This window comes from Dreissena polymorpha, chromosome 9, assembly GCF_020536995.1.
Source record: "Dreissena polymorpha isolate Duluth1 chromosome 9, UMN_Dpol_1.0, whole genome shotgun sequence".
NCBI lineage: Eukaryota > Metazoa > Mollusca > Bivalvia > Myida > Dreissenidae > Dreissena > Dreissena polymorpha.
Genome location: NC_068363.1, coordinates 57,710,888 through 57,725,011, shown reverse-complemented (window position 1 = coordinate 57,725,011; position 14,124 = coordinate 57,710,888). Strand labels below are relative to the sequence as shown.

Genomic DNA, 14,124 nt, shown 5'->3' with positions numbered 1-14,124 from the left:
TGAAGTTGTAATAGGTATTTGAAGTAAGGCCATCCTAAAAATGTTTGTGTAACTTTATCGACCCAACCATATGGCCTACCCAATGGCTTGGATTATAATCATTTTTGGTCAAGATCTCAAGAAAGACATTATCTTGTTTACACTTATTATCCGCTTTGTCAGCAATAACAATTGTATACATGCATATCTTTACGTCCCCCACTTTAGTAGTGGGGGACATATTGTTTTTGCCCTGTCCGTTGGTTGGTTGGTCTGTTGGTTGGTTGGTCTGTTTGCGCCAACTTTAACATTTTGCAATGCCTTTTGCTATATGGAATATAGCAAATTGATATTTGGCATGCATGTGTATCTCATGGAGCTGCACATTTTGAGTGGTGAAAGGTCAAGGTCAAGGTCATCCTTCAAGGTCAGAGGTCAAATATATGTGGCCAAAATTGCTCATTTTATGAATACTTTTGCAATATTGAAGATAGCAACTTGATATTTGGCATGCATGTGTATCTCATGGAGCTGCACATTTTGAGTGGTGAAAGGTCAAGGTCAAGGTCATCCTCCAAGGTCAGAGCTCAAATATATGTGGCCCAAATCGCTTATTTTATGAATACTTTTGCAATATTGAAGATAGCAACTTGATATTTGGCATGCATGTGTATCTCATGGAGCTGCACATTTTGAGTGGTGAAAGGTCAAGGTCATCCTTCAAGGTCAAATATATGGGTTAAAATTGCTCATATAATGTCACTTCTGCAATATTGAAGCTAGCAATTTTATATTTGAAATGCATGTGTATCTCATGGAGCTGCACATTTTGAGTGGTGAAGGGTCAAGGTCAAGGTCATCCTTCAAGGTCAAACGTCATATAGGGGGACATTGTGTTTCACAAACACATCTTGTTTATCAATTGTTTTTCATATCATAGTATTGGCTTCTTGAATATTGAGGTTGGGTTTTAATTAATGGTATCCATAGAACAGTTTTTGACTGTTTTGATCATTGATATCAATCAATGATCTACATTTAAATACAATTCATAAATAAAATACACATATCTGCCTAACTGCAGGCCCTGAGATGGGTTGAGTTGTCACAAAAACTTTCTTAGCGATGGCTAAGAAGATATATAGAAACGAAAATCGTTATGACATTCATTAATTGGTATTTAAAAATTGTGATTGTGTTACAAATCAATCAATTGATTGCATCGAAAATTGCTTTCAGAAATATATCTATCACGTGTTTATATGAATTAACCCTGTTACTGTAACGGTCAAGTACGAGAGACATGACTTTTACCGAGGACTAGTTCTCACCCTTAACGACTGAGCATGGTGTCATCAATCGTTTATTTTATCATTCAAACAAGATTAATTAGTATTAACAAATAAGTGTTCACTCACTTTTGAATGAAACGATTCGGTGTAAATAGAATCGATTTCAAAATCTACTTTGACTCAAAAATTAAATCAATATTTTACCAGTATAAAACAACTGTCAGACTGATTTCATAAACCAAAGGAATGATTCAGTATGTAAATAGTTTGACCCAGATTTTGTACATGTATCTATAGTTAGTATATATGTATTATGTTTTCTCGAACCTGTCACACTCTCTGTAAATATTGCAATGTCTGTTTAAAAATCGCCATTTTCTGTCCGAAGTACTCCGAGTACTCCTGGAATCTAATCGAGTTCACATCAAGACAAGCTACTCTGCAAATTCGAAACAAGACTGCACACACATAGAGTTGCATCTTATCAATCCATCTTACTACATGGTGGCAAGTTTTGTCATGGTCATTGACACTTGAATGTATGGCTAACTTTTTGAAACCATGCTAAAAAATAAGAAAAATAGAATAAAAACAACTTATCTTTGATAGTTGCATGCAATGTGTTTACACATTAGAAGTCGGATATCGTTAATCAAAGTTAAGTCGATACAAAGGATAAACATACGCAAAAATCACTTGAACCGGGAAATGTAAACTACATCATTACTTATAAAGATTTTACGTTACGTTAAGTACTTATTCACATCATTAACGACCATTCTTTACTTCAGATAGAACAATCATATGTCTTACGTGCAGTTGGCGTTATAACGATAACGTTTAATTAATCCTGATATGATTTGAGTTAAACGCCATTTTGCCAAAAAGAGGAGCTGTGTTCGCTTAAATAAAAACACCTGGCACAAATCAAGTGTTCAAGGTAAATTAACGCAACTTTCGGCCGTCTTTGAAGCAATGGGTAAATCATTTTAATAAATAAAATTATTCAAATGGCACAATTCACTACGCGTGCACAATTTGCATCTTGGGTTTACCATGTGACGATGATGATCAATCTAGTTGCGTTATTTAAAGTTAACTGGTAGTTACCTGGTAGACATACTAAGTAAAATTTTATTACCAAATATACTGAAAATATGAAAACTAAACAACTTTTTCAAGTAATGTTATATACCAGTCGTGCTATTTTAATCAATATAAACTAATAATTGTAAAAAAGACGGTATTTTAGAATATTTCTTTCTTTCTTCAACTAACGAAGATTCCATTTTTAAAGCTGATTCGGAAACGATCGGAAAACCGTCCAATACGGAATAGTTAACGAACAATAAGGTAAAATATTTGACGGTCACATGAAACAAATGGCGAAACCTGATTGGATGATATTAAAAGTTATATGATAATTTGGGGATTTTATGTTTGGGCCCATGATATAAACATAGCGCTATATGGTGATTTTGTGCTGTGTTGTGCATGGCTTCACCTTTGGTTACTCGTCATATATGAAGGATCTCGTTGTCAGGTAAATACATATAGTTTTCTGCGAACAGTAGCACCGAAATTTTGCTTAGTTATTTTTTTTAGCCTGTTGATGATTTTAAAAGTTGGATGAGCGTGTTTTTTTAAAGCTTTTTTTGCATAGTGAAGCGTGTTTTGTTTCAGTTATTTTTATAAGTCAAAGTTACTATATCAATACGATGTACCAACTTCACTTTTCCCCTTGTCAACTGATTTCGGAATTCATCATAAAAAGTAATATGTTTTGTTTATACAACTTACCTCGTTTGTTTCAATCAAAATAATTATTTTATTCAAAATTGAAGACATTTTTTTGTAGTTAGAAAGCTTTGATTGGTCATTGAGCATAAATAACATGTTAATAAACAAACAAACTAGTACATGAAATCTAAACAAAAATGACAACAGTCATACTTTGTATAAGCCTTTACACTTTTTTCTGATTATCTCCAACCATATATTACTTTTATTATTCTTCACATTATATTTTTCTTCGAAATAACATATCATATAACCGCATATATATTTACATAATGCATTATTTGAGAGTTTTATCCCGAAACGTTTGGAGAATTGCCGTCATTGTTTGTTGTTGATTCGAAACCGTGTTTGGACTTCTTTCGAGTGTACAGTCTTATTAAATCTATAAAAGATAATGGCAATTTTATTGATCGTCGAAGTGTGTTTATATGTGTGTTGCGGTTTTTACTTTTTTACTAACCACTCGGCTACAAAAATCTACACATAAAAGAAAAATGGTTGAATGTTACTTTCTGACGTCAAAAATGCGCGAAAATGGTTTGTCCAATGTTCAATAAAACAATATATGGTTTCCCATTATTAGTATTTTATACAGCCAAACATATAAGAAAACCTTCATGTGGCTCTTTCGAATTTCATGTCTATTATTCAATGATATGTACCTTGCTTGTGATGCACTTTCTAAAATAACGAAGCAACTTTGAAATGTTTTCATTGATAATACGAGTCGCGTTCTGAGAAAACTCGGCATAATGCATGTGCGTAAAGTGTCGTCCCAGATTAGCATATGCAGTCCGCACAGGCTTATCAGGGACGACACTTTCCGCCTAAACTTGATTTTCGGTAAGGAGGGACTTCCTTGAAACTAAAGATACCATAAAAGCGGAAAGTGTCGTCCCTGATTAGCCTGTGCGGGATGACACTTTACGCACATGCATTAAGCCCAGTTTTCTCAGAACAAGGCTCATATTTTTAAATTGATTTTAGCCATCTTAGTAGTTTTATTATACCCACAAGTACGTACTGAAGACCAAACGGTCCGTGCATTCGTATATCCGTCTGTTCGCAGACATACGTTCGACCATATCGACTAAACGAACTATAAAGTGTGCGATAATGTTTGCTAAGTGTGATAATATTCGCTTAATTAACGAATGCTTAATAGAGAATAACACTATTTCTGCTTGATTTTTAAATATTCCTATTAATATGTTGAATCTTAGACCATGGTTATCCATGGAAAAAAGGATAACCCTCCTCACTTCCGACCTACCTAATATAAATTGTGTGTCGGTGTTTGTGGACACAAATGCCTTTTTGTTTTGCTAAGAGGCTCGCCGCAATCAATATGTAATATTTAAACCATGCACATATTGCTACGCACCAGGAGTAACCTTTTTTCATGAACTTGCTAAATTTGCTACTGCGGTTCCCCATGTCCCTATAATGACAAGTTTAAGTTATAAGTTATAATTGTTTTACAAGTGTGTACATTCAACATTCTCAGTCGTAAACCAACACTTGAGTTGAAAGAGTAAGTTAAGCAAAATGCATGACTAACGTATTAATAGTAACAAAAATCGAATGCTGTTTATTTAATTATTTTTTAATGTAATTATATTTTGTATTCAATTATTTTTATTTTATTGGTAAAACGCGTTCGTATACCGGGTATACACACTTTAATAGTCTGATTCAGAAGGATAAACTTTCAACATCGTAATTATTTTTATTACGGTATTTCCGCTGACTACGCTTACTCGGAAGAAAACACATCATTTAGTGTTTCGTTTGTATAATATTACATCCGGAGAGTGATACAATGCGGGTACTTGAACAGACAATATACTATTGTATATCCGCTCTATAGCTCTAACATATTTATTGCATCTAATAATTAACAATATTCAAGTGGTTTTTTTTTCATTAAAGCCTTTTACGAAGGTTTTCTAAATCGGTTTTTACTTTCGGTACACCACATTTGACGCGAAAATATGTGTAAACAAATATGTGGTCTCATTGGTTAATAACCGTAGTGGGGCTCTTCTGTCTTTGATTGCAACGGGAAGTGAAAACATTCTGGATAATAGTTTTCAAGCTGATTTTCGCAACATATTGGATATAGAGAGATATTTATATTAGTAAGTGTTAACTTAGCATAATTTTGAATTGTATAACTTGTGTAATTACAGTGTAAAATGACTGTCAAACCCAATTATGCAGGTTTGTAATGTATTTTCATGGTAGCCAGATCGATTCTAGTAAATGCTATTTTTAAAGTTTGCCGTTTGATGAACGCTTAACGGTAGACGTTTGCAATGAGGCATCGATCTAATCCTTTAGTAAGACGTATTTTGCTTTGCTTGATACAAAGGCTTTGTAAATCGTCAAGGGTCGAAGTTACTTAGCTTTTTATACATATAAGTAGTTATTTTGTTTGTTTCGAATCACCTTTAGTTTTTTGTTATTATGTATCACAAACGGACAAGGGAGGCGGTTTTGGAAGAGGGCTAGCAGCTGGGGGAGGGGGTTACAGCTAATACCGAGTGGCTGTGTCATTTTCAAGCAGTAAGCCATTTTATATTTATATTTCGTTTAGATGAATACGCCCGTTCGGCTCTTCGATGTTTCGCCATCCTTCGTTTTTTTTTCAATATGTCAGACGTCGGAATAAAAATTAATTGAAGAAAAACCGTCCACAAATTTGTTTTATTAATTGATCTTCATGATTTTTGGATGTACGAATGTCATTTTCTCTTGTAATAAACAGGATTTTCTCTTGTGTACAGTTAAATATAACATAAATCACTGTTATTGTATTTTTTTCGACCACGCTTTTATCTCTAAAAATTAATTTATTGCCAACATAAAGTTAATTAATCCCTCTTTTGAAACTGATTTTTTAAAGCATATTTTGGGACCTGACTTTCATAAGAAACTATATTATTCCTGTGTTAAAGGGTTTGACACGTAATACCCACCAACGTGTAATAACAATTGTATGTTATAGTTTTATAGCATGTTATGGGGTATATTATAATGGTGTACTAAATCAAATTACTTTCTTTAGAATTATAACAATGCTGTACAAAAATCTACCGACCAACTGATTCAACGCACCTATTTTCAGGAGAAACTATTTTTAGGAGAATGGGTTTTGTGGGGCTGATGAGATAATTGCTTTTCTTTTCGTCACAGTTCAATAAACAGGCGTGTTTACTAATGCACGGGATTTTCGTGAGTTTTGGCGGTTATAGCGTCATTCGAGGTCCGCTTACAGGAGACAACGCACGTTGTGGTTCAATATATTTGTTGAAAGTTTGAAATTGTGTTGGAAAATTTCAGCACTTCGTCGGCTGTGGCGCAGTCGTTGCTCAGCAAGGAAGTAGAATGTTCATTTCAGTGAAAAAAAATAAATTAACAGTAAAACAAAGTTTAGGGATGTGATAATTTGTTTTGTTTTTCATGTTTGGCTAAGAAGTAATTTACATACTTAAGTTTCTTCTTTGTTTATTCGATAAAAGCGGACCGCCTTCTACATTTGGTTTTAAATGTCACTTGTTTGCTAGTAAGCAAAGAATTAATTTATTGTCGGACGAACGAAGTGAGTGAGAAAATAATAGAATGTTTATTATCCGTTTAAAGTCATATTTTAATGAATCTAAGGTATTTTACGACGTGGCGATCTTATTCTATTATGAAAATTTTGTGAACCGTTCTTTTAAGATATGCAGGTCTTAAAGGGGGGGGGAGGGGTAATAAATGTATCTTTAGATTTCCCATTAATGGACCGCATGAGTTTAAACGTAGACTATGTCTGAAAGAATCCTTTTACAGAAACGGACTAAACAGGGAATGAAGACACACACACACACACCAAACACAAATATGTACAGCTGATGTTTGTAGTGTTTTTATAAACTCTACCTACCGGAAGATACTATTGACACAAGTGCTACTTAATTACACTTTTTGTTCCCTATATGGCATGATTCAAGTTTCTTGCGTTGTTTATTATTAAAATAAACTATTATCTGTGTAACGTCATTTCTTCCCATGATACCTCTGTATACATGTTCAATTGATCTAAGCACTAGCAAACATGATAACACAAATTGGAGAGAATTTGTAATGAACTGGACATGTGAACATATACTTCATATTAGCAGGTATATTGTGAAAAAAACTCAACAACCTATCTTTATGAACAAACACTTTATTTTCTCAATACAACAGTTTAACATATATTCACATAAATATAAAAGAGCAATAAAAGGCATGTATATATTTGTCACTTCTAGAGATAAAACCATGTCGGAAAAAATTGTGAGTTTTGATATATTTTACTATACACACATGAGCAAATACTGTGTATTATGCGGGACGATGATATAAGTACACCAAAATACTCGACTGTCACATTAGTAAACAACAAATTGTGGACGGTTTTCATTCGATATTGTTTTAATTGCGACCTCTGTGATCTTAAAACACAAAAAAGCAAGGAAAGAAAAATCCCCGTTGACCGAAAGGGCGTTTTCATTAAAACAAGAACTATCTTTAAAAAAGATATACGGCGTTGATAGTTCAATGAATGAGATCAAGGATAGCGAATGTCTTTTTTCTGTGCAGTTCTTAGCTGCATCACACGCAGTACGGGATGATACGCGGAGTTTTCGCGGCTTATTTTATATTATTACATATTGCTGGTCATAAACCTATAGAAACAAAACAGAAAACCAAAAGAAGAATGGAAGTGAAATCAAAACATATGAGTCAACCGGCCACACGCGAAGTATCCGTATTTATAGGCGCGTTCTTCGAACAAACCTGTTTAAGTGGTTTGTCGGACATTGCCATTTGATTCGATTATTAACAGTATCGAGAATCATCGCGCTCATGCTTAATACATTAGTCAATATGGTGGAATAAGTATTGCTAAATTAATCAAAAATAATATTTATCATTGTATTGTTGAAAACACATTAAGAATCTATTATTGACAAACCATAATTATATTGCTGAATATCTTCATTTAACATATTTCTGGTCTAAACAAAATTCCAGGTTACCTAGTTCACGGATAGCGTCTTTATTATATAACGATTATTTTACTGGCCGCGAACTCCGTTGATGACCTGTATATTAACTCGATACCTCGCGGGTTGAACTGCAATCCATTAAAGTGAAGCCTCGCTTCCACTGCTCTTTATACTTTTCCATGTTTACATGTTGACAGGAATATGGACGTAAGTACTCAATATGAGAACATAGCCTTTAAGTATAAACGCTTTTGCGCTGGTAATTCTATGAAAATAAAAGGTCCACGCACAAACTGTATTGATGTCGAGTATTGAGTGAAAAACTGTTCTATCTATTAAGCCTTTTCATTAGAGATAACATTGTTTCATGCAGTAGAACAGTGTTACAAAGACGCGGATATGTTTCCAATGTTCTGCTGGTATACTCAAATCAGCCAATGGAATAAATGAAGTGTATTCATTCGTACCTAGCCGCGGGAAATTTTATTTGAATTTTATTGGACACTTACAAAGGTCAGGTATGGTGAAAAGCTGGCTTAATACAGCTACGCTGAAAAATAAAAACAAATATAACACACACACACACTGACAAACTATTGTTTGCAGTCATCGTTTTAAAGGGGGTAATTGATCGCTCTCCATATATAAACCAGTGTTTAAGCATCTACACTGCCACATTATTTTTATTTGTATTCATATTATTGTTCATGTTAAGTTTAATCCAATTGTTCTGACTCATATTTAAAGCTGATTTGTAAAATATCATTACAGTTTAAGCATTTGTACTGAAATCTGTATTTGGGAACAATGATATATAATTAATATGTATGTTAGCATTAAATACGTTTCGCAAAATCGAACGATTGCAGGTGATTGGACCTGGGTGGTTTTTGTGAGAGGCAGCTTCTCTTATCGCATTCTTCAAGTCATTGACTCATAACTCATCATGTCAAGGATCTCACCATTTTCTCATTACCAACAGGACATCGGTTTAAAAAATGTGTCGTTTAAACCACACTGTATGTTCATAACAGCAACTTAAGAGATATTAATAACTAAAAGCTCCTTGAGACGCGTTTAAAATCTCTTTTAAAACCAAAAAGTGAGTTATGTAAAAATCTCGTTTAGAAATCGATTTGCAAAATAAAATATTTCATTTTCTCATTCACATTCAATCTGATTTACAAGCCTTTAATATTTTATATCAGTGTTCATTCGTAATGCATTAATTGCAACCATGCATGCAATGGGTTTTTCGAAAGTTATGATGGATACAGGTAAGATATTTTCTAAGAAGAAGCGACGAATCATCGGAATACGACGTTTTCCAGATTTTTTACGAATTATGATACATTTGGAATATTTTAAGAATAATATTCGGACTTCTGTAGTCATTCGAGTTGGTTCTGCAGTGAGTTTATCTACTGGTATGTTGTGTTTATGTAAGCAAAGGGTGGATACATTTGCATGCAGTGTGATAAAGCTAATTACAGAAGCACCTCGAGTTTTTGCGCAAACGACGCTGGTACATTAAATACTTGCATGTATTAAAGGCATTACAATTAACCTGTGTAACGTGTTAACATTTAAAATGTGAAACTTTTATAATAGGACACAAAACAACATGTTTGTATCAAGTATTTATATAAAATAAGGATAGAATGCAAAAAATAAAAGTGATTACGTAACCGTTGTATATTTTATTTTGATTGAATTTAATACCGGCCATACGAACTAAAACAAAACAAACCAATACAAGCAAGCTAAAATACGTAAAATGTCGATTATATCAGCAATTAATTAGCACACAGTGATATCTTCTGATTTATTATTAATTACAACGAATGTATAGCGTTTGGACTATTATAAGATTTAATATACCAACATCAAGAGCAGTATAGTTCATAAGGAAGCTTTATGTAAAGGAAACAACTGCTCAAATTGTTTGTTTCTACATTTTTCCTTATTTTAGAAGAATGCATATTGTTTATTTTCGTATTGACACGTGCATTTGCGAATATTGTTTTATTATAAAACGGTGCCTCAGGTTAGTTAAATCAAATTTATATCAAACACACAAACATTGTTATTCATAGTTTCAGGTTCGAAGGCTATGACGACAAAACTATTAAAATTCAGCTACATGCTAAAGCATAATGGTATGTACATACTTGTAGTATTGTTATTTACAAGTCTACTGTATGGTAAGAAAATCTTGTACTTTTACGGAAAATATGAAGTTTTTAATCATATGAGACAGAAGTGTAGTAGGTGCATTATTATGTTCAACAAGTGACATACCGAATAGCCGAACAGTGACATACCGAATAGCCGAACAGTGACATACCGAATAGCCGAACAGCTGCTTAAAAGTATTGTAAGGTATGAATCGTCAGTATATCTGGAAAGATAAAAGTTATACTGATTGTTCACATATACATCAACTTCGAAAAGAGCACGTGTAAATTTCATTTGTTGAAGCAAAGAACTTTGTAATGACAATATCATTTGTACGTTAACTCTTTTCAGGTCACGATGGCGAAATCTTCGGCGACCTATGATTTGTGCATAATTTGTGTAGCGATTTTTAAAATTGTTACTGCTCAAACATACCATATCAGTTTTGCGGGACTTCATTGCAAAATGTGCCCACCGGGTACCCATTGGGTAAGTGACTGCAACTCGGACGGGCAGCAAGATAAATGTGAACCCTGTCCTGAAGGATCTTACACGTCCAAATATAACATTGCACATTTGTGTGCGCCGTGTCGCACAGAATGTACAGGACAACACCATGATCGAAACATTGTACAAGTGTCCTGTACAAACATATCTGATTTGAAATGTGCGTGTAAGGAGGGCTATTGGTTGAAACGGCATCATCAGAAATCAACGTGCAGACATGTGTCTTCCTGTCGTCCTGGTTCAGGCGTCCAACGTCAGGGTAAAAATGTTTCTGGCATACTGAGCTAATTATTTGGCATAAAGATTTATATCGACTTATTTTATATTTTGATAATCCGTTGTAAATTTGTTATACTTTTTAACGCATTTGGACTATAAAATATGTATTTCATATGTTAAGAAAGTGGAAGCGTTTGTCAAAATCATCTGAACAATTTACAACTAACACAAAATTGTAAAAAACGGCTTTAATGCATACCTGAATACTATATCCGCATTTAACACTGACAGCAAATAATAATTCGTGTTCCGGTGTAGCGGACGACAATAGCGACACAACATGTGCCACTTGCCAAGCTGGTTTCACGTTCTCCAACATCACGTCTACGACAGAGCTCTGCAGGGACTGTACCGTGTGCGGAGACGCATATGAAGTTGTCACCAAGTGTACCCCGTTCAATGACACTGTCTGCCAATTGAAAGAGCAACCGTACGGTTAGTGTGTTCAATTTTAAAACGTGTAGTGAATGTTCTTTGTTTTAATCTAGTTGTGACGTACATTTTGAGATATCTTAGATTACTCGTCTAATTATGCGCGCGTGCGCGCGTGTGTGTAATTCCGTATCTTATCAGTATTGGAAAACATATCTGTGTTTGCAGCCCCGTACAAATGTTTTTCGTAAATCCCATCGCATTACGGGAAAGTCTTTCAAAAAGTAAACTAGCATGGTAATTTTAATGATTTTTAATGTATTTTGAAAGGGAACATTTTATAAAAGTATTGATAAAATAAGGCAGTGTAATCATATCAGTAAATCTGTTTCCAGCCTTAATATTTTGAAAACCGATTATTCGAAACCACTATTTTGAAATAACAAATTCCCCACGCTATTTATTTCCTCTATTTCAGATATAGTAGAACCGATTGCAGGCCTATCAATTGAAACGGAATTGAGTTCGTCCGCAAGGATAACTTGGTCTATATCAAAGATGACAATGGTTGTTTGCTTTGCTTTATTACAACTTCAATCATTCTAATTGAATCTAAAGGAAAGCTATCATGATTCGTTATCGCGCTTCACATTTTTTGAGTGCAGATTTCGAGGATATACAATACTTTTATGCTTTGTTACCTTGAGTTTATATTTTATTTGACATTAACTTTGTTTCTTTGCTCAATATCTGTCCCGACTTGATTGCTCATTTTTTAGCTCATCTATTTTTTGAAAAAAAAATGTGAGCTATTGTCATCACCTTGGCGTCGGCGTTGGCGTCGGCGTCCGGTTAAGTTTTGCGTTTAGGTCCACTTTTCTCAGAAAGTATCAATGCTATGGCATTCAAACTTGGTACACTTACTTACTATCATGAGGGGACTGGGCAGGCAAAGTTAGATAACTCTGGCGTGCATTTTGACAGAATTATGTGCCCTTTTTATACTTAGAAAATTGAAAATTTTGGTTAAGTTTTGTGTTTAGGTCCATTTTATTCCTTAAGTATCAAAGCTATTGCTTTCATACTTGCAACACTTACTAACTATCATAAGGGGACTGTGCAGGCAAAGTTATGTAACTCTGACTGGCATTTTGACAGAATTATGTGCCCTTTTTATACTAAGAAAATTGAAAATTTGGTTAAGTTTTGTGTTTAGGTCCACTTTTTTCCTACAGTATCAAAGCTATTGCTTTCATACTTGCAACACTTATTAACTATCATAAGGGGACTGTGCAGGCAAAGTTATGTAACTCTGACTGGCATTTGGACGGAATTATGGGCCCTTTATACTTAGAAAATTGAAAATTTGGTTAAGTTTTGTGTGTTGGTCCACTTTTCCCCTAAAGTATCATAGATATTGCTTTCATACTTGGAACACTCGCAAACTATCATAAGGAGACAGTAAAAGGACAAGTTGCATAACTCTGGTTGTCATTTTTACGGAATTATGGCCCTTTTTTGACTTAGTAACTTTGAATATATGGTTAAATTTTGTGTTTCGATCCACTTTACTTCTAAAGTATCAAGGCTATTGCTTTCAAACTTCAAATACTTTCATGCTATCAAGAGATTACTGTACCTGGCAAGTTGAATTTTACCTTGACCTTTAGATGACCTTGACTCTCAAGGTAAAATTATTAAATTTTGCTAAAATTGCCATAACTTATTTATTTATGATTAGATTTGATTAATACTTTGACAAAACTACTCTTACCTGACATACCACAATAGACTCCACCCAAACCATCTCCCGTGCCCCCCCTTCCCCCCCGATTTTTTTTTTGAAACGGTTAAAAAAACACAAATATTTATTTTTATTATTTTATTTTTGAAATACCGTCCAGCCATAGCACCCAAGGATACCCTCTTCCCCCCCCCCGAATTTTATTATTATTTTTTTGCATTTTTTTCGCATTTTTGGAAGATAATGTAATAAATGTCCACACCCCCACACCTTTACACCCCTCTTCACTCCACCTCTCCCTCCTTTGTGATTTAAATTGAGAGTCCTTTCACCTTTAAAAAGAAAATAGATGAGCGGTATGCACCCGCAATGCGATGCTCTTGTTCTAAAATGATATCATTTTGATGCATTAAAGTATCGCTAGTTCGTCGCTGTAAATACTTTTTTTTAAATATACGTAGTTATATCAGTTGCTTTATTAATTTGGCTATAAAGGTGTTTTTTTTAATACATGCCTGTACTATCTATTGATTCGCATTTATTCTTTTATTTTAAACAATCTCTGTATAAATGCTTGATCTCAAACATGTTTATTGCTGTCAATTTTTAGCTCGGCTGTTTTCGGAGAAAACTCGAGGTATTGTCATAGCCAGTTCGTCGTCCGCCGTCTGCCGTCCGCCGTCCGCCTCCGCGTCGTGCTAAAACCTTGACATTTGTCTCTAAAAATCAAAGTGCTTCCACCTACAACTTTGAAACTTCGTATGTAGATGCACCTTGGTGAGTTCTACACGCCACATCCGTTTGTGGGTCACTAGGTCAAAGGTCAAGGTCACTGTGACCTCTAAAAAAATAATTCTGACAAGCTTTCATTAATTCAAAACTGCACCCGCAGCCGAGCGTTGGCACCCGTTATGCGTTGCTCTTGTACATA

General features: G+C 34.3%; 1 long non-coding RNA gene across 1 annotated transcript; it reads left to right on the top strand.

The window, feature by feature from the left end:
• The first annotated feature begins 4,949 nt into the window (after positions 1-4,949).
• Positions 4,950-12,486, top strand: LOC127845811 (uncharacterized). Its single transcript, XR_008033398.1, has 5 exons — positions 4,950-5,212; positions 10,210-10,272; positions 10,643-11,057; positions 11,336-11,512; positions 11,928-12,486. It is a non-coding gene; the product is annotated as an uncharacterized LOC127845811 (long non-coding RNA).
• Positions 12,487-14,124: the final 1,638 nt, after the last annotated feature.